The 22,883-nt window shown below is 46.1% G+C and overlaps 1 protein-coding gene across 4 annotated transcripts in view; it reads right to left on the bottom strand.

The window, feature by feature from the left end:
• The window catches only part of SLC44A2 (solute carrier family 44 member 2 (CTL2 blood group)), a 271,522-nt gene that overhangs the window by 194,627 nt on the left and 54,012 nt on the right, over nucleotides 1-22,883 (bottom strand). The gene's annotated exons all lie outside the window — the stretch shown is intronic.

The raw sequence follows: 22,883 nt of genomic DNA on the forward strand, positions 1-22,883 counted from the left end.
TAGGCAACGTAGGGTATTTCAACGGGTGGTAGGTTCCCTGTCTGCGTCCACGCGGGCGGCATATGCACTGGCGTGGAGGGAATTTTTGGCATCTGGAGCTTGCAGGAGGGAGGAGTCTTGGCCCCGTTCTGAGGATGTTGTTCAGTTTATCCTAGACGTCATTGAGAAAGGCTTGTCCAGGGTCACTATTGCCTGGAAATTGGCAGGAATTTCTTTCATGGGTAAGCTTTTTTGGGGCTATTCCCCTTCTGCTGGGGAAGTGGGTAGGAGGATGCTTGAGGGCTGGGCTAGGGAGTGGGGGGTGTTCCTCTGTCTCGCTCACCGCTTTCTTGGCAGACTTTAGCACGTTTGTTGGAGGTTTTACCTGCGGTCTGCAGGGATGATTTTGAGTCTTCTTTGTTTGCCACCCTTATGGCGTTCATGTTTTTTGGGGCTTTTCGGGTTTCTGAGCACTTAGGTACTAAATCTAAGCGGGGCATTTGCTGGCAAGATGTGTTTTTCTCGGACAAAGGGTTGAACATTTGGCTGGCCAGTCTGAAAACCGATCAGCGGGCATGGGTAAGGGTGTGTGGTTGGAAGCAGAAGCTCCCAGTTCTACATGTCCTCTGCGGTTGGCAAGGCAATGGAAAACTATGTCAGGAGGGGCTGGGGGCGATTTGGTTTTTAAACATATCAATGGTGCTCGGGTAACAGATTATCAGCTGCGTATGGTTTTGCGCAAGGGTGTGCAGAGGATTGGGTTGGACGGGCGCTGTTTGGGACGCATTCTTTTAAGGATAGGGGCAGCAACTGAAGCTCACAATAGGGGTTGGTCTCAGGGGGAAATTATGCGGCTAGGGCGCTGGTCGTCAGACTGTTTTCAAGAATATGTGAGAGTTAACGCGGGGGAGGCGCATGCGTCAACCCCTCTTTTATGAGTCTCATTCTCTTTTTCTCTTTTCAGGTTCTGTGGCTGGGCCCCATTCGAAGGAGTTGACGGTTTGGATTGTAGGGCATTCGTTCGTCAAATGGGCACAGGTTCAAGCGGTCAAAAGTTATTTTGGGAAAATTTTGGGGTTTAATGAGCATCTTTTTAGAATCATGTGGAAGGGAAAAGGGGGAATGCTGTGGAAGGATCTTATTCCGTGTTTGAATAATGCAATGGTAAGGGGCCAGTGCCCGGATATTTTGTCGATACATTTGGGCGAGAATGATCTTTGTAGAGTAAAGGGTGTGATATTACTACGGGCAATGAAAAGGGATTTGGCCCTGTTGAAGGAGGGCTGGTCGGGATGCCATGTTTTGTGGATGGAATTGGTCCCGCGGAGGGTTTGGAGAGGGGCTTTGAACCCCAGAGCTATTGATAGGGCTCGGAGGAAAGTGAATGCTGAGATTTCTAGGTTTTGGCGCAGTTTGTGTTTTGGGAGAGTGACTCACAAGGAAATCCGTTTTGAGGTGGTGGAGTTTTTTCGGGATGATGGAGTGCATTTATCCAGGCTTGGGATGGATCTATATTTGCTGGAAATTAGCGAAGTTTTGTCAAGGTGTGTGAACGTTCAGGGGCATGGTCAGGGAGTTTAAAAGTTCTTCTCTGTGGGGGGCAAAAAGAGGGGTGGGCAGTTTCTCCCCCACCCCTTCTTTCTGGGTGGCGGGGGTTATTTGAATTTTGACAGTTTTGCCAGAGTTTGGTTGATTAATTTGTTAAGTTGGGTTATCGACAGGGAAAGGATAGGTTGGTTATTTTTAGTACGGTTACACAGGTTGGGTGATTGATAGCTGTAAAGGGGCAGGCAGGGGAGTTTAACGAAGGGTTGTATTTAGAGGTTTATATGGGGTTATACAGTAATGTAATGTTTGGTATTGTTTTAAATGTTGTAATGTACGGGCGGGGGCGGGTTCGAAGAAATTTAGGGGAGGGGGCGGGGTTGTGGGGTTAGGTATATGGTTTATTTAGTGAGGTTTAGTTTTGGAAGGCTTTTGCCAAGGTTTTAAATTGTTATGTGCACCTGTTCCAATAAAAGCGACCTTTTTCACACAAATTCTTGGTCCGAGGTCTGCTTCCCCACCCACCCTCCCTCCCAAGGGGGGGTTGGGGGCAGCCGACCGCAGGGAGGTCCCCCCCCGGCAGTTTGGGAGGGGCTAGTGGGGGGGGGGGGGGGGGCTGGCCTTGCGCCGGCCATTTTGCATTTGGGCTATTTTATTTATAGCCCAAAAGTAGCCCAATTATAAATCTGTTGGGCTCCTGCTCTCAGCCACCATTTTAGGTTTGTTGACCTGGTGGCTGGGAGCTTAGCTGTTGGTGTTTTTGTCAATCCCTCCCTCAAAAATTTTTATTCTTTTTATCTCTTTCCCCCATTTTATTCGTTTTTCTTCAATTTCGTTTTTTTCCTGTGGTGGTTTTTTCTGGGACAGGTGTGCAGGGGTTTTTGTTATGTAACTGTCGCTTGGAGCAGGTGCAGTGTGGGGGTTATTTGAATTTTGACAGTTTTGCCAGAGTTTGGTTGATTAATTTGTTAAGTTGGGTTATCGACAGGGAAAGGATAGGTTGGTTATTTTTAGTTCGGTTACACAGGTTGGGTGATTGATAGCTGTAAAGGGGCAGGCAGGGGAGTTTGTTTAACGGAAGGGTTGTATTTAGAGGTTTATATGGGGTTATACAGTAATGTAATGTTTGGTATTGTTTTAAATGTTGTAATGTACGGGCGGGTTCGAAAAAATTTAGAGGCGGGGTTGTGGGGTTAGGTATATGGTTTATTTAGTGAGGTTTCGTTTTGGAAGGCTTTTGCCAAGGTTCTAAATTGTTATGTGCACCTGTTCCAATAAAAGCGGCCTTTTTCACACAAATTCTTGGTCCGTGGTCTGCTTCCCCCCCCCCCCACCCTCCCTCGCAAAAGTGCACTGTAAACAGCGAGGAGCCATAACTCACCTCCCCGCCCCTTTTGTGGTAGTGCTCACTGCACTGGCAGGAGCTCAGAGGAAGCTTTCGCCTCTTATGAGGAATTCATTTTCTACTGAGTAGTAGGCGCTGTACAGAAGATTCATTTACCTGTTCATATGAATTGCGTAAAAATAAAAGCCATTTCTTTTTAACGCCAGGAGCCACAAGGCGACGAACGTTCGTGCTGGTTTAGGACGGTTTGTTTACGCAGGAGGTCATTTACCCAGACAGACAAGTGCACCCTCCCTCCCTCATCCCCCCTTCCCGTGGGTGCAAAATCCACAGTGCGCTGGAGCCAGTGAGCTGCCCTGCTGCTCCTCTAGTATTCCCGGCTGCAAACGTAGCAAAAGAAAGTTCCAAAAACAGTTCGCTTATTTTTTTATGCTTTGGTTCTCCAAGCGATATAATTTCCCACATAGATACGTCTACACTGGGAATTAAAGATACCACCGTGATGGTAATTCCAGAATAGAGAATTACTGAGCGATCATGAGCTGCCCTTTGAGAACGTGACATAATTGTAGGAATAGGTGTGCCCGCTCCCAGTCCTACTCATTATCCCACACTTCGATCCATTTTCCATCGTCAGGTTTTTCCCGGAAATGCGTGTGGATGGATAATCTTGCACAAGGATTTGGATTCATTCCGGTGTCACCATACACGCGTTTTGCTGGAAGTTCTTGATGTAAATTCCACAAAACAGTTCTTCCTGTCAGGATAAACTAAGGCTGGAGAATGTTTTTTGCATGGCAGAATGCAGATTAATTAACACATAAATATTTAAAAGGTGAAGTGGCTTTTGCAGCGGTGGTTTGAGATGTCTGGCAGACCCCTAAAATCACAAATACAATTTGCCGTATTTGAAAACATAGGGATTTATTTTTTCATTGAAATACAATAAAAACTACAAGATCAGTCTGCTTCATCTTTTGATCTGGTGCATAGTTTATATAACTCGAGTTATTTAGGAACTAAACCAGTTTTCTCCATTCCCCAATCTGCGAAGAGCAACAATAGTGCAAACCGAATTTGTCCTAGTTTTTTCGAGAAAATTAGTTTTCAAAATATGCACCACGTGATAAGGGAAGCCCGTTTATATTTAAAATAATGTCCTTTTCTTTGAAATCCTTTATTTCTGTTCATTACTGAAAAAGACAAAAAAACAGCCTTCTGCTTTTCGAAAAAAAACAACACACTGGCAGGTTGTTGAAACAAATAGGCACAGTAGCTGCATTGCGTGAGGGTGAGGAAATACTGTCAAAGCAGTCTGTGGGGAATTAGCCCTTGATCAAGGTACAGTGAAAGGAATCCTGCTAATCCCCGGCGCTCTGCTCTGCTGCAGAAGCAGGGCGTGACCATTCTCAAGGGGGGGGGGGGAGCAGACAGCAACAGGATGGGTAAGGAGGGTTCAGGTACCTATGCAGCAGGGGGGGGGGGGGTTTGCCCTCAGCAACAGCGACGTAAACTGTCAAACTAATTTCCCTTTTGTGTGCTCCCTCGCCCCCCTTCTCCCTTTTTTGTACTGCGTGGCGTTAATCTCCTCAACTCGGCATGCCATAACTAAACGGATTGAAGCTGCAAAAGAAAACAACGAGAAGTGAACAGTCCTACCAGATCCCAGAGATTGGGCTTGACTGTGTGACAGGAAGGGGGAGAAGCGAGCCAAACTGAGATTTGGAGAACAAGATTTATTCGCAATTAAATATGTGGTTTCGAGACATTCCCGTGAGTTATTCCGACAAGCAACAGCGACTAAACCAGTGGTGCGCGCGCACCACAGAGGAGCGGGGGGAGGGAGCGGGGCAGCGAGGCGGACGCGTGCTGCTGTGCATGCTAGACACGGTCGGGAACAGGCGTTGCAACGACGGGACATGCACCCACCTTTGCCCAATCGCGTGCTTTTTAAAAAAACACGCGAAACCCAATACCTGCCGGCGAAAGCCTGATCACACGCACAAGCGTGTGGTCAGCTTTCAAAACCCCATACAAAAGGGCTCTCGCTGCGCGAGCAGTGTAGTACACTGCAACGCAGGCGCGAGCCCTAAAAATGGGCCCTAGAAATCAATCATATTAAGTACTGACCCGGAAGTAGTCTGCGGCAGCACGGTGCAGTAACCGGACTCGTTAAGATCAACAAGTCCAGTCTCAAAGGAGAGAACTAATGCTCTGCAGCGTTGACCGCTGCAATCGACACAGACGCGCCACTAGCCGCTTACGGACATTATTCATTTTGCTGTAATTTCTTGTTTCATCTCATGCTGGGTGGGTACTCAGAACCAGAAGGCTATCCGTGAATAAAACAAAACATGTCCGACGTGCATCCACTTTTACGCCCCTGGATTTAGGCAGTTCTAAATCTAGGCGCGATGGAGCCAGGCTAGGTAAGACATAGGGCTGTTGAGAGCACAACCTGCTTGAGGTCACACAAAGTATGCAGCTTCCGGTGTGCGGCTTGTCAACTGGCCCAACGTCATAGGGAACGTTTTAGCCAAAACAAAGCATACTGTAGATCCATTCTGATGATATGAAAAATTAAACAACATGTACCAGCGTGCTCAGTGTTATGTAGGGAAAACTTAGATTTGTTTAAGGTCATACTCATAGCATGGGACCACTCGACAGCTATGACTGGGTCCCTGGGGGTCTCCTGTGAAGATCACTTAAGGCCCCTAGAAAAGCCCACTCAGAGTACATAATGTCAATAAAGGACATGCCGAGGTATTCCAGAAGGCAGGAGTATTACTAGGGAACGGGTACGTGTGCAAGATTTCTGGTTACCTTGAAATGCCACTTTCAGTACTATCATTAAGTGAGAAGGAAGAGGGCTATGACAAAGGGACCATCCTTGAAGGTATCTGCTTGTTCGATCGCGTGTGAGCAGCAGTTTGTTCAGATTTGAATTTCAAAATGGTTTGTGCGAGTTCATGTGAAAATATAGTGAGCTCGACCTGAGGATATATGTTTGTGGAGCTCACTCCTCCCACCCCCGAAGGCCGGCTACAACTAAACAGGTTCCAGACACATCATCCTGTGGATCCTTACTATGACAATTCACGCCACCCTGATTACCCTAAAACGTCCCCCCTCTTCGCCCAAGGAGCATCCAGACATATACTTCCTGGTCATTCACAGAGTAAACTGGATCTTCGTAGGGCTGTCGAACCAAATTCCCTATCCAGTGAGCTCATTAGGGGCCATTTGCTTTGGACGCAGATCTTGTCCACCATTAATCAAGACACTCACCATCTTGCTTTGTGTCCTAGTTATCTTATGGAACCTACAGTAGGTTATTTCGGCAAACGGTATGCAATTCTAGTATCAGCTTTGCCCACACATCCTCCCAGACAAGGAACACATTTGGACAGATCCATGAAGTACATCAAAAGTGTCCACCCTCTTTGTTATATTTCCAGCATCCGATATGTTGGTAATCACGCTCTGCATACCTTGTCAAGCTGTCAACACCACTCCCTGCAGCACTTTGAACAGGGTTAGGTTTAGAGTTGCAGTCCTGGTAAGTTCTCGTTGCTTGCGTAACTCATTCATTGATAGTAAATATTTCAGTCCTAGTAATTCCTTCGCCGTCGCATTACATTGTATGGTAAATTGCAGTTGATAAACCCATGTATTTCCAACATCACTCAATGCTGTACATCATTGCATTGTTCAGGATTTTATAAACTTTTTGACCCCTGATAAGAGAATGTATAAACTGCAGGCACCCAAGACTTGAACCCTAGCCAACCCATTCCTCCTCTGGGCGATGGAACGCCTTCAAGTTCCCTTCGTACCCTTGCTACAGTATTGTCAGAATGACATTCTCTATCCAGTCCACCCAGGCATTTGCTACATGTCCCGCTGGGATTAACCCATTTCTCCATATCTGTGCAAATTCAGGCTGAGAGGTGAAGACCTTATTTAGCTTATGTTTCGGGAAAAGATAACCTTTTCTGTGGATTTGTTGCCTAGGAATAGCTTTATTTAGTTTTATAGCTTGTGTTTGGAAGGTTTTCTTCTGTAACCCTTCTGTATGATGTCGTTTTCTACATAGTACTTCTCCACCTCTAGTTTGTCATGGTCTTTTCCAGCACTTTTTTCCCTTGGTTTTCCATGGTGGCCACTTTATTCAAGCCAGGTTTATCCTGATATTTCTGTGATTATAATTAGCCAACTTCTGTTTCTTGGGCGTCAAGATCAGTCTGCAGTGAGATCGGACAACACCTGACATGTTCCTAGTACTGGTGCGCGTGCAGATCGAGTCAACGAGGCACGCACGCCTAAGGCGGTGGGGATCGGGGGCTGCTCTAGTTCTAATTTAAAAAAACACTGCCCCTAGTTTTGTTAACGTTGTCCCACGCGTTATCACCCGCCTCCCGAATTGACAGACTGATTCACAGTTGATACATCATTGCAGTGCAAAAGCAACGCCCTCTAGTGGCTGACCCTCACTGACGCCAGGGATAAGGGGCTAAACGGGATGTATGCTGTAAAACACAATGGCAGAATACCCAATGTGTACAAAGTGGTCACTATGTACAAACTTGCTTTATAAAGAAAATAATTTACGTATGATGTAATCTACACAAATTGCGACCTGTAATGTGAATGGCTGCTCTGTTTGTGACATTTTTTTTATAAAATCGATTTAAACAAAAAAAGATCAGTCTGCAATGAGGAAAACAGCAGGTAAAAATCTATGGTGCTAAACTTGCTGTGACTGCACACTTTGGGAACATGTATTCCCTATTGGTTGGGAGTATTAGTCTCCAGCCATCTATTAACTCCGCTTTTCCAGCAACTATGTTTTGCATTGACACGTGGGCACTGTTATATGCATGCGACTGCCAAGACGACTGAAAGCACACTAACCACAAACTCTCCGACTACTGTTCTCAAAACAGGATACTATGACGAAAGACATGTTCTTGTGCACCTCTTGTATAATGATACAGAACACAGGATCCTCCACTCATTTTGAGGGAGGAAGAATAAAAGCAGCAGGACCGTAAAGGACTCTTCTCCAATAAGTCAGGCCAAAAGCTGCAGTAAATCTTGTTGATGTAAGTGACGACCATACTTCCCTGGATGGCAGAACTTCGCTACCAACAATTATGGATCGGACATTTAGTAAACATATATTTCAATAAGCAGCATGCATAAAAGAGGTCGGATGAGGGGAATTCGTGAACCGGTGGGGTCGCAGGCAGATCTGACAGCATATCCCACATGGGCAATGTACAGGGGCATCAGGCCATTTTGTCCACTCCGCACAAATGGCGGGTGGTAGACCTTGATGGTGGAGGAGCCAAAAGAAACCTAGATGTGACTAAATCCATTGTCACACATCATCAACCCACTTCTTCCGTTATCCTCAGGTCAGTGTTATGCTCCGAGAAGGCACTCTATGGTTTCAACATGGGTTTTACAGTAAAAATATATTTTTGTGCATAAATTTCCAACTGCTAAGAACAGATGCATAAAATAAATATACACTTTTTAAAATTAAGATGTAGTTTTAGTATTTTTTATCCACTTAAACTCAACAAAACCAAGATTCTTTAGTCCCTTAGATATCATTGAACAATTGCAACTTGAAACCTGTACGCTAGTACATTAAGTATGTTAATCTGCAATCCTGGATTTAATTATAAAATCTTTCACACCTTCTATAGCCTTATAGCCCACTGCCAAAGGCTACAACGTTAAAGGCCCTGGACCCAAGTTATAGGCCCGAGCCAAAGGTGAAGGCCTATAACAAGCGAGAGGGCATTTAACAACCGGTATAGCCAGAGGTAGAAGTGCTAAAAGGCTATTAGAAAATTCCATCACTTAAGGGTCGAATGTTCCAAAATAAAGAGAGAAACATGAAGGCAAACATTTGAATGCTGGCGCTCCGGGCCAGCCATTAGATATCCAGAGCTACTCCATTGTCTTCAATGCAGCTCTTAACATTCCAATGTTCTAGTTATCTTTTCACATTTTCAATGTGGAACCATGCAAACACAAGAAGATGATGGACGGAGTGCTGAAACTTTTCAGACACTCACCCCCCAGTCACAGATCTGGGTTGAATCCATCATCGTTCTTTAGCTCACTTCGCCACCCCTGACCCTGTTCCTCACAGAAACAGTTCAGCCCAAAACGCCAAGCCTGGTCTAGCCTGGTCTTCCTTGAACAGGAAACAAGCATCCTGGGACTGGTTTCGTCAGCCAGGCTAGCTTGAATCCAGTGGCAAAGTGAGCAAGGGACCCACGTCTGGAACCATGTATATCTTTACTACACTCACATTTTTAGATTTCGATTTTGTGGATGGGCTACGGATGCATTTCTAACCAATACGAGCTTAGCTACCACTGTGTTTAGAGTATCACAGTCACAAATAGGCTTCAGTCAGCAAGTAGTTCAGCATTTTCTTTCTGTTTACTGTCGAAAGCCATCTACAGTTACTGAGGCTAGCCTCCAAATAACACTGGAAACATTCTCCTCCGATGCATACTCACGCTTAGGTTAACCCCTGCCCTTTCTGACATGAGGAGGCTATCCAAAAGTTTTAACAGGCTACTACCACTGTGGCACTCTCACTTTAGTAAAACGTGTGAGGTAAGTTTACAATGTGAAAATCATTTAACCAAATTCAAAACCGGTCACATGACCTCCCTCAGTCCTTTAACTGTACTTCAGTGACTGATCTCACCAACTCTACTACTTAGCCTGATTGACTACCACCAATTGGCAGAGACTGGCTTACTTATAAGTCCCTAGTATATGGTTACCAGGGTACCCAGGCAAGCTTTGAATAATCTACTCGCCATGGCGAGTCAGGAGTGATCAGGTCAAGCTATTTTTATGACCTATTGGCCCGTTTTACTGAGTGAACTTGAACTGAAAAGGAACAAACAAAGATGCCTTTAAATCTTGCTTTTATCTTGACACATTTGCTATAAGTTCAAGGACAGAGGTCAAATGTCAGTTTTTACTAATTGCTGCTTATCTTATCCTGCAAAATGGTGTTTACGTTGCTTTCTTGTACTAAAGTTAGAGGATTTTGTTAAGTGAGCTGTCTGACAATCTTTGTGAAAGGTTGTTTGTTTTTTCTAACATACAACATTTAAATAGCTTGTAAATAAATAGTACAAATATTTTAAAATATATAGGGAATTAGGAAAGCACTTTTTTTGTAATTCAGATGTGTGATGCAAACAAAGATTTAAATAAGGGCCAAACCAATCAGAACACTTCACTTGATGATGTACAAATGACAAATATTAGCAGAAAATCAATTTCCAAACATTGTTTGTACACTATAAAGTTCTCTCATTAAAACCGCATGTCACTTGAAAATGTTGTGGCTATTTCAATTGAAAATGTGTTGATTGCAAATGACAGTGTGCTAGCACTTCATGCTTTAGTTACATATTTATTAAAAGAAAAGATTTTGTAACACAATTTGAAAAATAATCTTGCCCCACCCGGATGACAATGCTTTTAACTAACTAAGAGGCAAGTCAGGGGCCATGTGTAACCAATATGTGGCTACATTTGTAATATATATGGAGCAAAAGTTCAGTCTATGTTATATTATCGAACATTTGTAGCGCGCACTGATACTTGGAAGTATCCCGGCGCGATAAGCTTGAGCAGGGGTAAGCAGAAGTGGAAAAAAGCAGCTAAATGACTTAATCAAAAAGTAGGGTTTTCAGTTGCTTCTTGAACGTCCTAAGATCGTGGTTGTTCCTGAGCTCAAAGGACAGGCTATTCCAGGCCCTGACCGCCCTAACAGAAAGGGAGCTCCCTCCCGTTCTGGCAAGGCGGTATCGTGGGATGACAGCAAAGCATTGTCCTATTGACCGTAGATGCCTAGATTTTTTATTTTATTTATTTATAGAGTTTTATATAGCGCGGACTTGACCCTTGGGAATCAGAGCGCTTCACAGTTACATGTGGAACATTTGTAATTCAGTGTGAATAGCAGCATTAATATATATAATATTCCTGTACATGACTTTATCGGTTTCTTTTACAAGGTGTAACAGTATTTCTATACACATGGTTCTGATGTGCTTTCCGAGAGTTCTCCATCAGACGCGTGCACGGTCGACGTTTGGGTGTTAGTCACGATGCAGATGGCCCATAGAAATTGAAGCGCCTCCGGAGGTAAGAGGGTCCAGACTTGTAGAGGGCACCAACAGAATGTGCTGGTCAACAGGTAGCCAATGCATGTCGCGAAGAAACTGCTCGATTCCGAAACTTCGCGGAATACCTAGTAGCATTCTAGCGGCCGCATTCTGAATAGTCTGCAGCTTTTTTATCTGGTGGCAGGTAAGGCCAATGTCGAGAGAATTGGCATAATCGAGTCGCAACAGGATGAGAGCGCGGGTCACCATTTCTTTAGCCGCTTTTGGCAGGAGCGGCAAAACTTTCTTTAGGAGTTTCAGTGTACCAAAGCACATTCCTGCCAACGTATTAATCTGAGTTCGGAATCTGAGGTCCTCGCTGAACTATACCCCCAGGTTTTTTGCTGGACTACCCATGGTTTTTGGCATGGGGAAGCCCTCGGGCCACAGGTCATCCGAAAATTCAGCAGAAAGGTCCCGTAGAGAAGGACCTCAGACTGCTCATTGCATTTAAGTTGAGCCCGCGCCAACCAATGAAAAACGTCCGTCAGGCAGTTTCTAGCGGATTCCACAGATGCCTCATCTTTTTTCCATATAAAAAGCAGCTGGGTGTCATCAGCGCAAACTATAATTTTGACACCCAGCCCTTCCGCCAGATAGATCAGTGGAGTCACGTAAACATTGAAAAGTAAAAGGGCTTAGCGTTGAGCCCTGAGGGACGCCTGTGGTGATACTTCTTGGAGTGGACGAAAAAGGTGGTACCCACACTTGTTTTGATCTGTTGGCCAGAAAGGATTCGATCCAGTCCCACACCAGGCCTGAGATTCCAATATTAGACAGGCGAGCTAATAGCTGACGGTGTGGAACCGTATCAAATGCGGCAGAGATGTCCAGTAAAACCAGGGCCGCTCTGCCACCAGAATCACAGCAATCCTTGATAGCCTCCATTATTAAAATCAGACAAAACAGTTTTCTGTGCAGCAGACATGCTGAACTAACATTTTTGACGGTGCTACCACGTGTGACAATGTAGACAATGGCAGCTTGGTGAATTAAAATATTTGCCTAGGATCACATAATTTGAAAGCGGTTTGTCGGTCAAGTGCACTACAGTTAGGTCAGGCAGATTATTTAAGTCACTAGACCGGTGATCTAGTAACATTTTTATGATTTTTGAGGCCTGCCAGGGCATGTAAGGCAGAGTGCCCACCCAGGACTGCAGCATCGATTGTGCCACCCTGTGTGTGACAAAGTACGAAATGTCCCCCAGCCAGCTACTCAAGACTGGAAGGGCAGTGACAACACGGTTAGTTCGACTGTCATTCAAACCAATGGCAAAACTTCCAATCTGCATAACAATATATGTAAGTCTCCCTTAAGGAAGGCCCATCAAGCCCCAAAGCAGGGCACTGTATATTAGTAAGTAGGACGTGTATTCTAAATATATGTAGAGACAGCAACACTTCTAAATTGTTGTTTTGCTGTAGGAGAGTTAGAAGCCTCATTGGCTAACAAGTTACCGGCCAACCACCCAGCCCGGCTAACGTCTGAATGGGACTACTGAGATGGGTACTGTAAGTTATCCAGTTAATCATGGCATTAACCCCAACTTGATGCCCAAGTCAAACTTAATGTCACTACTATAGAAATGCAACTTTAAAAAGTTGGCACTCTGTGACCCAGTCTGTCCAGTAGCCTTGCACAGTCACTGGCAACCAGGCAGCTTTCTGCCCTCCTGGGAAGTAGTGTGAATGACTTCCAGGCTTAGGAACAATAGACCAGTACCCAAACCATTTTTCTTGTGGGCGTGCAGCCCCCCCAAGTAGAAACACCTATAGGGTGGGCTCCTAATCACCTAGCGTTCGACGAAGGGTTCAGACATCTTGAAAGTGGGCAGAATAGTGCACTCTGGGATTGCTAGATGCCACAAAGTTGTCACGAAGAGGGAGGGGACCTGGTAGCCCATTGGCTCCTGACCACCTCATCCCCCCAGGGCACTTTCTAGGGATAAATATGGCACCCCTGGCACCCTGAACCTCAGATCAGGCTGGAACTGGAGAAAGGACCGAAGGACTGCCCTGCTGGCCTCTGGACTTGGCAAAGAGAGGCTGAACTGTCTGCTGGACAGCACCTTCCACACTTTGGGTTCGCAAATAGAGGACTGTGCCCATGGCTTGGGGAAACGTTCCTCACAGACCAAAGAAGCGACGTCAAGGGTCACTCAGTCGACCCCCTGCAACCAGCATCAGGGCCATCAAAGCTGAAGTAGTCCAACTCGGCAAGTCAGTAGCCACATCGGAAGAATCTCCGCTGACTGCAGTTGAGCGCCCGAAGAGACTAATGCTCAATTGCCAAAAGTTGCACCTGGACCCAGGAGTGACATCTGGGTCCAGATTGGTCACTCAGAGACATCATACTACACAGAGGGATATTGCGGAGACCGCTGTGGAAGGAGACTGGTAGCCTAGCAGCAGATGGCCTTCTACTGTCTCAAAGAGTACTTTGAGGGACCTGACCTCTGCGGCCAAAGTCACCTCACCTAACCAATGGACTGAGGAATAACCCCCCCCCCCAAAACACCACTGTCGATGCAAAGCATCCAGGACATCTTTATCTGATGCATCCACAGCATCAGGGCCACTCCATTGAAGTCTATGGCGACTGTGCTGTAAAGTTTGGAATTGGACTGGAAAGTGCATTGGTGGCCAGGTAACTGTTCAAAAACTCCTTATTGCAACCCCCTTCCCCACCCCCACCCCCTGACCTTCTGTCTGATTTGATTGCCCAAGTTGGGCCAGAGTAGTTGAACTCAATTCTTACAAACTTTCTAAAGTTTACAAGCTTTATGGTTGCCAATGCTGGTTTGCGATTAAACTGAGATTTAAGCTCTCTTAAAATCTGTAACTTCGTAACTCCCTGGTGAATTTTACTCATCTTGGACTAAAAATATAATCTATTAAATTGGTGTTGAATTTCTTCCATGTCGTTTAGCTTTTAAATTTGGAAGTTTGCTTTACGATAGTTCCTTTGTTTAAGCCTTGCTGCTCGAAGCCACAGCTACCCAGTGCTGAGCTTAAGGTTTTACAAACAAGTCTGACAGGACTCAAGACAGTTTTTGCGAGTGTATTACGCAGTATGGCGTCACAGTCGTATTATACACCCAAATCCTCACACTGAGCAAATGACCTAACATGTTTATATGCACATATCACTGCACGGAGGACTACAAAATGTAAATATATGTAAGCCTGCCATACACTGATCAGCCACTGAGCTGGCCTGCTTAGCTTCCTGGTTGGTTACAGATGCGCAGGTGTGCTGCTTTCATAAGACTCCAGTGACTCCACCCTCCTACACGCCTATCCTCCACCTCTGAGCCGACTCACATAGCTTAAAAGTAAAACCCTCTTTGAAAAGACCGGCTTAAACCTCATCGAAGAATGGAGATTTTACTCCGCTAACGCCCACCTCATGTGTTTCGTAGAACATGAAAGGGCTTACAACGCACAAACCGACTTAAACCTTAATACTCTCCAACTAACACAATAAAAGACTGCACTCGTCTATAGGTCATGTTAAACCAGAAATTGATGCGTCATGAAAAAGCTATGACGACTTGTCATAACTGCATTCACTAAACATCAATGTAATGCAATAAGCATATTTTTTCAACTCGATGTATAAACTTGATCAAAGTTTGCACTCTTGGCCTTGTTACCACAGGACAGTCACCATCCAAGAGAACAGCACATACCTCCAATGCCACACTTGCCACCAAATACGCCATTATGCCCGAGATCAGCGCTGTGTTGGCGATAGCTCCTGGTGCTCGCTTTCTAGCACTATAATATAATGCTGGAGTACTGCACAGCGCGCAATACACGTTCCCTAACAAAGCATGTCAGGTACACCTCTCAGGTAACAGGCAGGGGGCCCATCCCTACTGTTTGTGCAGAAGTCTGAGCCTCTGAGCTCTCTCTTGAATTTCTGACTGGGTTCGTCTATGTCGAGGCTGAAGAAAACCGTTTCGACGTTTGTAAGAATACCCACTGGTTTAATCACTCGCTCGAGAGATTTCACAGTCAGAGTTTAGAATCCCAGTGGGGTAGCTCAGTGGGTTAATGCGCGTGCTGTATGCATTTTTGCAGATCAGAAATCTGAACCCAACTCATTATTCACCCTCCAGAGGTCAGATAACGTGTACCACTTTCAGCGGTTAGTGCGTTATGAGTGCGGGGGGGGGAACTGGCGAGTTAGTTAGCCTTACTAGACTGGTGGTTAGTTCTATTTCAGGTAATGTTATGTGAAGCCCAATTACCGCGAGAGGCACCTGAGATTACTTGGCAGATGCCGTTCCTGGCAACGGCCGTGAGCTCACCTCTCTGAATCGAAAAACAGCCTCTCACATTGGTTATCAATGTATCCTATGTTAGCTGCGACTTTAAACCACGCCGAGAATACAATTACAAGAACCTTTCAGAAACATAGGAACTCCCAGAAGCATGCAGGGCAGCCAAAATCATCCCACAACAGAGCAAGACAAATCCAGATTCTGAGTCTGACACGGTGACTGTCCGGTGCATCAAGCACAGGTAAAGACAACGGGTAGTCGATACCAATACAGGGACAACTTTTTGTCAAAATAACGAAAAGCAGGAAGAAGGTTTAGCTGTTTTTATTAAACTCTACTGCATGCTAAATACGTTTAGAAATGACGCAATGCAGTGTAAACGCAATCCCTGTGATATCCAGAGAACTACCTGCTCACAAAGATATTGATTAATTAACGAGCATACGGCAACAGACGAATACTCAAGAGTAAAACTAGCTCGATTAAGTTATCCATTTTCCAGCTTTCTTCAACAGCCAATCCGGTCTGCTGTTTCACAATATAGCCCCGGTAGGCCTACTGTCTGCTCTGACGTAATAGCGGAAGTGAATTCTACGTCAGCGTTAGCTGGTGGTATTTCCGGTGGCCTGGTCCTCAAGGGGGCAGACTGGGTGGAAAGCCGCCAGTGATAGCGCGCGAGGCCAGGCAGTCCTTCCTGACAGACAGGTTCTCTCTCGGGCCTCAGCGCTGGTCCGTGGGCAGCTCTTCCTCGCCTCAGGCTAATGAGTGTTTGGAGAAACAGGAGCCGCATTCGACAAGATTTTAGAGGAGGTTTCGCGGGGAAACCAATGCTGGTCAATAAGTGGAATAAAGTTCCACTCCAAACACTTTCTCCTACCAAAGGAGAGAGAATTTTAGACCACAGGGCTCTCAACAATTACAAGAGAAACGTCAAATTCAGGATGCACTTTGAGGCACACCTTCTGGCAGCGTTAAGACAAGACAATTTGATAAGGTCCCTGGATATCCCAGAGACACATTTCCATACTGAGGTTCATTTCAGCGCAAGGAAACTCCCTGCGTTTCATGGAGAAAGGAAGGCATTTTGAACACCTGGGTGAAAATGTCATTACACAGAGCTTGGAGTAAATCCAATAATTTAGAGTTACTTAGAATTGTCAAAAATTATGCGATTACGCCCATCCACATAATTCTAAATAATGTGGCACAAAAATCCTACCGCTGAAGAGAAGGAACAACGAATCTAGTGAGTGCGAGTGGCTCTGCTCGTTCGCGTTCTGTTGCATTTAGCACTATTTTCTTTGTGCAAAATGCATCTTCGGTCCAGATTTAATGCAAGGGTGCATTTTGCATTCAGAAAATGCGCTAAATGCTGGGTTACGCTCATCACATAATCTTGACTAAATTGGCTGTAATTTTGACTAATTATGCAACAGCAAGGAGTTGCACCCAACCAAAGTATTTTGCTACTTGTTCTCATATCACTTCCTCCCAGAGGGACAATAGTGCTGGGAGAGGGGCTGGCTCCACTGTGGGTAAAGTGAGTGCAGGTGTCTGCTTACCTGGACTGCTGTTCCTGAAGACTCCTCAATGAAGGCATGGTAGCAGCACTGCAGAAAACCTGGAAACTTTCACAGGTTGGCATCTTTTATGAGTAACTGGAGATTAATCACACTGCTCTGGGAATCCAGTTTATCACATTTGTGATGAACACCTCTCTTGAAGGGGTCGGAGTCGTGACAGAGAAGAGGCTTTCTCTTAGGGCGCAGGAGCGGCCTACTACATCAGGTTTTGAGGGTGATGTGTTCTGTGTTATACGGGGGCCTGCTGGCAAACCAGACAAGAGAGAGAAGTCGGAAAGGTCTCCACGGACTCAGCAGCTTATGGATCACCAGTTAGTGGACAGAGAGCAACAAGCTATTGCATGATCCAAAGTTGGGCCTTCCGGACGGACACATTCAAGTGCGACAGGGTAGGGACATGTTTAGAGCATTAGAATGTGAGCAGCCTTTGGTCACCGAGCATTCTCAAGGTATTAATACTGTACTTGGTCAAATTCTTCTTTTCAATAAAAAACATATTTTACTATTCTATCCAACAGGGTACAATATTACTTCCTTGAGAAAGCTTTATGTCACTATACGCTGGAGCGAAACAGGTGTCTGGTGTAGCTACAGCAAGAAAAAACATTACTTCGATTATAATATAGCATTTTAACCTGCTGCTGAGGGCTGTAACGTTTGTTAAAAGCCTTGAACCCGAGTTATAGGCCTGCGCCACAGGCCAGAACTATAGTGAGGGTCTTTAACAAAGTGTAGCCTGAGGCTGAAGGGCTATAACGCTATTAGCCACTACACACAGGGAGAAACAAAAAGGCAAATTTTGGAGGGTTGGAGCAGAAGGTCTTTCCCTGCTATTTTCGACCCACAGCTGCTTCATTGCCTTCAAGTATTGAACGCTGCTCAACATACGCCCCAGAGATCAGGGCCGGAATGGGAACACAAACCAGCCCTTGGCAATTCAGTTTGACCGGCCCCGGGTGCTAGTGAGAAACACTGCTGCTGCTTTTGTTACAGGGGGCAGATATTAGAGAACTGCTGCAAAATCAGCCCCAAGTATCAAAAACAGCCCTACCAGTCAAAAAACTGCCCCCACCCTTACGGACCATTGGGTAAACGCTGGTGCCCGCTAGGGCCAGTCCGGCCCTGCCAGAGATCATGCTGCAAGGCTCCACAAACAGCTCCTGTACAAGACAGACTAGGTCGATGAGTCACTCCATTTGGTGCCCTCGGCACCTCATGTTATAAATTGGATGCAAGAATGCATTTGGCAGTTCCATCCTGGACCCACACTTAGTGCATACTAGGCCAACAAAAGCTTTGGCTTGGGCTGCCGCACGGCCTCCTTGGAGCCAAAGGTGTCACGTGGACTGGAATACAGAAATATTATGAAGAAGAAAGACAAACACACCTTACTGATGCACTGTACCCTAGATTTTGCCTGTTTAGGAAACTTCTTTCAAGCCCATCTGTCCACAAGAATGCTGCACTAGTTTGCAACGCACATACCAATGTATTTGTCAGTTTAGGCATCTAATTAGCTGCCGCATCTGTTGGTCAAGGGTTCAGTCGAAAGAATTATTTTAACTTGCCTCATTGGTGTGCGCCGCTCTGACTGCTACTAGGTCTGGAGCAGAACACTTGGGTGCTAGGTCTAGCCCTAATTTCTGCATCGAGTTGGCTCTTATTTTATTGCGTTTTATATAGCGCAAATGTGGCATAAGAGGCTTCGCATGAGTGCCAGATTACGTTTCACACTTTTTTTTTTTAAGAGATTAAGGGTGATTTGCCCAGAAACACAGAATGTTGATCCGAGACCAGAGCCTGGTTCTCCTTTTTCCAAGGTTGACAGCGCTGGCAATTAGCCCCCTCCCCCCATCTCATACAAGGTCTTGTTGGGGGATTTTGTCACCTATAAAACACATTCCGAGAGTTAGATACTTGCTAATAGATTTATTATTGTTATTTTTTTACAAATATTTTTTTTGCCAGATGTTTCCTCTTATATCAATTAACAAGATATTCAACTTCAGCAGGAAAACACATTAGTAGGCCCCTGGGTCTAATCTAATGAAGAGGTTTTGGGGTATCCCTTTCTTAGGACGATTACCCTCACCCACCCATAGGTGGCATGCTTCATCATAGGGGATCTCCTCTCACTACAAACTTAGTCGTAGTGCGGGCTACAACCCCCTCACTGAGAGGGGGGCGCTCAGGGATGCCATGCGCATGCCCATCGCATGTCTGCATGTACTTTCGGAGAGATGGGACCGGTGTCCTGGAGCTGTCCCTGGGCAGGTGAGTGTTATGTGGCAGAGTAATTAATCGACAAAGAGGGGTTGCCGGGAGGCGCGCGCCTGATCTCCCCCACGGGGTTTGCAGCGGCTTAAGGTGGGGGTCCATTGCGGAAGTACATTTTCAAGCTTTCTGGACCTAATTTACGTTAACGGTCTACTTTAATTCGGCTGCTGTCAGTTAGAGAGCTGTTATAGGATAGACAGGATGTTAGAAAAAAAAGCGTGTCGCTCACCGGGCTTGAGGACATCCCGAGTTGAGCGCGCGTGGCATTTAAAAAACAAAAGTGAAATTGCATGAGGCTTGCGAGGACGGAAGGGGGACAGGAGATGTGCACATCTGGTGTCTGTACGTGCGTGTTCACGGGCTCGTTCACAATTGCAGTCTGTCCTGCGCGTGCACATCTCCTGTCTCCCTTCCAAAGCAAGTCGGTAACAATAGATCTCGCTAGCGACATAAAAATTAACACAACACAGACGATCAAACAAATAACGCTAAATCAGACTGCATTAATAAAAAGTTTGCTTTTGGCAATGTAATGCAACTTGCATGGACGGTTATAAAGAATAAAATCTGCATTAAAAAAATAATAAATAAAGTCAGAAATGGGAAACCAGCTCGAAGTCCAGCAAACACATTACAAGCTAAAAGTCAAAACATAAAAATAAAAAAAAATGAGTACAAGGAAGATAATGTCCCCAAGAACAGATTTAAAAAAAAAAAAAAAAAACACAACAGGGATGACTATGCTCAAGAGAGGCAAAAACAAGAAAGCGAAAGAAGCCTACGGGAGGCAACGAATAGTAAGCTAGCAATAGAGCGTAAAAAGGAAAACAACCAATGGTATGCTGTGGGCGGGTACAAAGACCACTACAAAAAATAAGTCTTGCAGTGCATGCGCTGTGGTAGGTGAGACCTAAAAAGCAATAAACAAGTGCTAGTAGCAACTGGGGTAAAAGCAGAGCAGTACCTCTGGTAGTACACATTCATTCTATGAAACCTCTACCAAGAGCAGACAACCACAAAGCTCGAAGGAATGCAGTACTATAAATGTATTATATTGCCGGGTGAACTACTCAGGTCTACACACATCACATAAGTCCAGTTGTCAGTTTTGTCGCCAATGAATCATTCGGAAAACAGAACAGGTAGCCTTTCAGTGGTCTAAAACTTCTAAGAGTTCTGGTTCCATGTCAAGGCAGGGAGGAAAGAGTTACAGATTGCGGGGACTTGACATTTTGCCAGTCCACCCTCAGATCTTTTGTACCTCGGATGGGTGATGGTCCACTTGATTGAAACACCAACCTCAGGCTTCTTGACAGAGAGCAGTGGGGCACACACTCACTGGTCAGGCAGTCAGGAAGGCAATCTCCAATAAAGGCTGGGTACGGCTTGTTGAGGACATGTGGCTTAGTGATGAATAGTCAGAGCTTCTGGTTAGGTGAGTTGGGTTCATCGAAGGGAGGATTGGGCTGTGTTGTGTGGGATTTAAATATGGACAAAAGACGCTGAGGTTAAAGAAGCTCTGTGACAGCCAGCTGGCACGCAGGGATGGACGGGTTGGTTCAATGGCGAGCAATAAAGGATCATGAGTGGGCTGTCCAAAGACAGATGTGCACGGCTAGGTGTTGTCTGGGTTCAACAATGGATGGACAGGGCTTGTTAATTGGATATGATGATTGATGCTGAAGGCTTGTGTTGACTGAAGATGTAGGACAGGATCTGTGCTGTTTGTACAATAATTGTAAGGCAAGGGTTGATGTTGGGTGGGTTCAATGGTGGACGTTGAGGGCTCAGACATGGAGGAGGGACCAGCCTGGCCAACACTGGGTCAGTCTAGATTTAGTAATAAATATGCATGTGTGGTTATGATAGATGGACGCGGCTCATTGTTGGATTTGTGGATGTTAACAATGGACTGCCACAGATTAACACTGATGGCATGGTTTTAGGGTGACCCAATGTAGGACCATTTGTGTCCAATGACGTGCGGAACTCAAAGGGTGCAAGGTTAAATGATGGATGGGCAGGGCTTAGTGTTTGGTGTGTTAGGTTCAACAGGTGTGGTTCAGTGATGGGTGGTGAATGATTCCATTAAAGTTGTTTTTTATAATAGACACGAAGTGCAGTGGGTACGCCCAGACGCGGGTCCCATGCACATTGAACCATAGGTCTCAAGGTGTATCTCACTGATGAGGCACGAGTCGGTCAAAACCAGTCCGGGAGTGCTTGTGTTGCCATCTGGAAGAGACTTGGCCTGGCAGTTCACGCTGGATTGTTCCTATTGGACAAGGAGCCAGCCTCATTTGCATAGGATATAACTGTCTTAATTCGCACAGTAGTTGAAACCGATGGTCCGGAATGCGGCCCGGCAACTGCCAGAGGCTAAGATTACTTTAATATTCCTTCCATCACCTGGTTGTTTTTACAGTGAATGACAGACGGGCAGGGCTCAGTGTCTGGTGTGTTAGGTTCAATGATAGTTGTTGCTCAGTGTTTGATGTGGTGAACGATTGACAGCAGTGGATCAGTTTTGGATGGGCTGAAGGACGGTTGGGCATGGGTCAGTGTTGGATGAGTTGAAGGGCGGTTGGGCATGGGTCAGTATTGGATCGGTTGATGGGCGGTTGGGCGTGGCTCGGTGTTGGATGGGTTGAAAGGCGGTAGGGTGTGTCCGAGTGTTGGATGGGTTGAAGGGAGGTTGGGCGTGGCTCGGTGTTGGATGGGTTGAAAGGTGGATGGGCGTGGCTCAGTGTTGGATGAGTCGAAGGGCGGTTGGGCGTGGCTCAGTGTTGGATGAGTTGAAGGGCGGTTGGGCGTGGCTCAGTGTTGGATGGATCGAAGGGTGGTTGGGCGTGGCCGAGTGTTGGATGGGTTGAAAGGCAGTAGGGTGTGGCCGAGTGTTGGATGGGTTGAAGGGCAGTTGGGCATGGCTCAGTGTTGGATGGGTTGAAGGGCGGCTGGGCGTGGCTCAGTGTTGGATGGATTTATGGGCAGTTGGGCGTGGCTCAGTGTTGGATGGGTTGAAGGGCGGATGGGCGTGGCTCAGTGTTGGATGGATTTATGGGCAATTGGGCGTGGCTCAGTGTTGGACGGATTGAAGAGGGGAGAGCAGTGGGTCAGTATTGGACAGGTTGAAGGGTGGATTGGCGTGGTCAGTGTTGGATAGGTTGAAGGGTGGATGGATGGGCGTAGGTCAGTGCTGGATGGGTTAAATCGAGCCACAGGCCACGCTTGGTGTAGCTCAGAAGACCACGGACGGCAAGGCTGGGCTGGTTCAATGCTCGTCAGGCTTGTCTGTCCGCGGGCGCTGACCTGGGCTCAGTGATGAACATGCGGAAGGGTTTTGGTTGGTTTTCCTGGAAATCGAGAAGACTTGCGAGGGCAGGTGCTGTTTCATGGGCAGGGTTCAGTATTGAGGTGCAGTGGACACTGCGATCTGCTGGCTCTAAGCAGCAGACGACACCCTGATATATGAACATAACAACAGAGCCCTTCTAAGCCAAGCAGCCCTCCAACTGCAGAACATGTGGCGTCGCGAGATAATCACGACTGCTCACGCCTACTGTTCAATAGGTAGACAATCTGAGCCCCGCCCCCTCCTATACCGCACTCCCCCCTTCTGCAGCCACCAATGGCTCACAAAC

Source organism: Triturus cristatus, chromosome 4_2 (assembly GCF_964204655.1).
Source record: "Triturus cristatus chromosome 4_2, aTriCri1.1, whole genome shotgun sequence".
Classification (NCBI taxonomy): domain Eukaryota; kingdom Metazoa; phylum Chordata; class Amphibia; order Caudata; family Salamandridae; genus Triturus; species Triturus cristatus.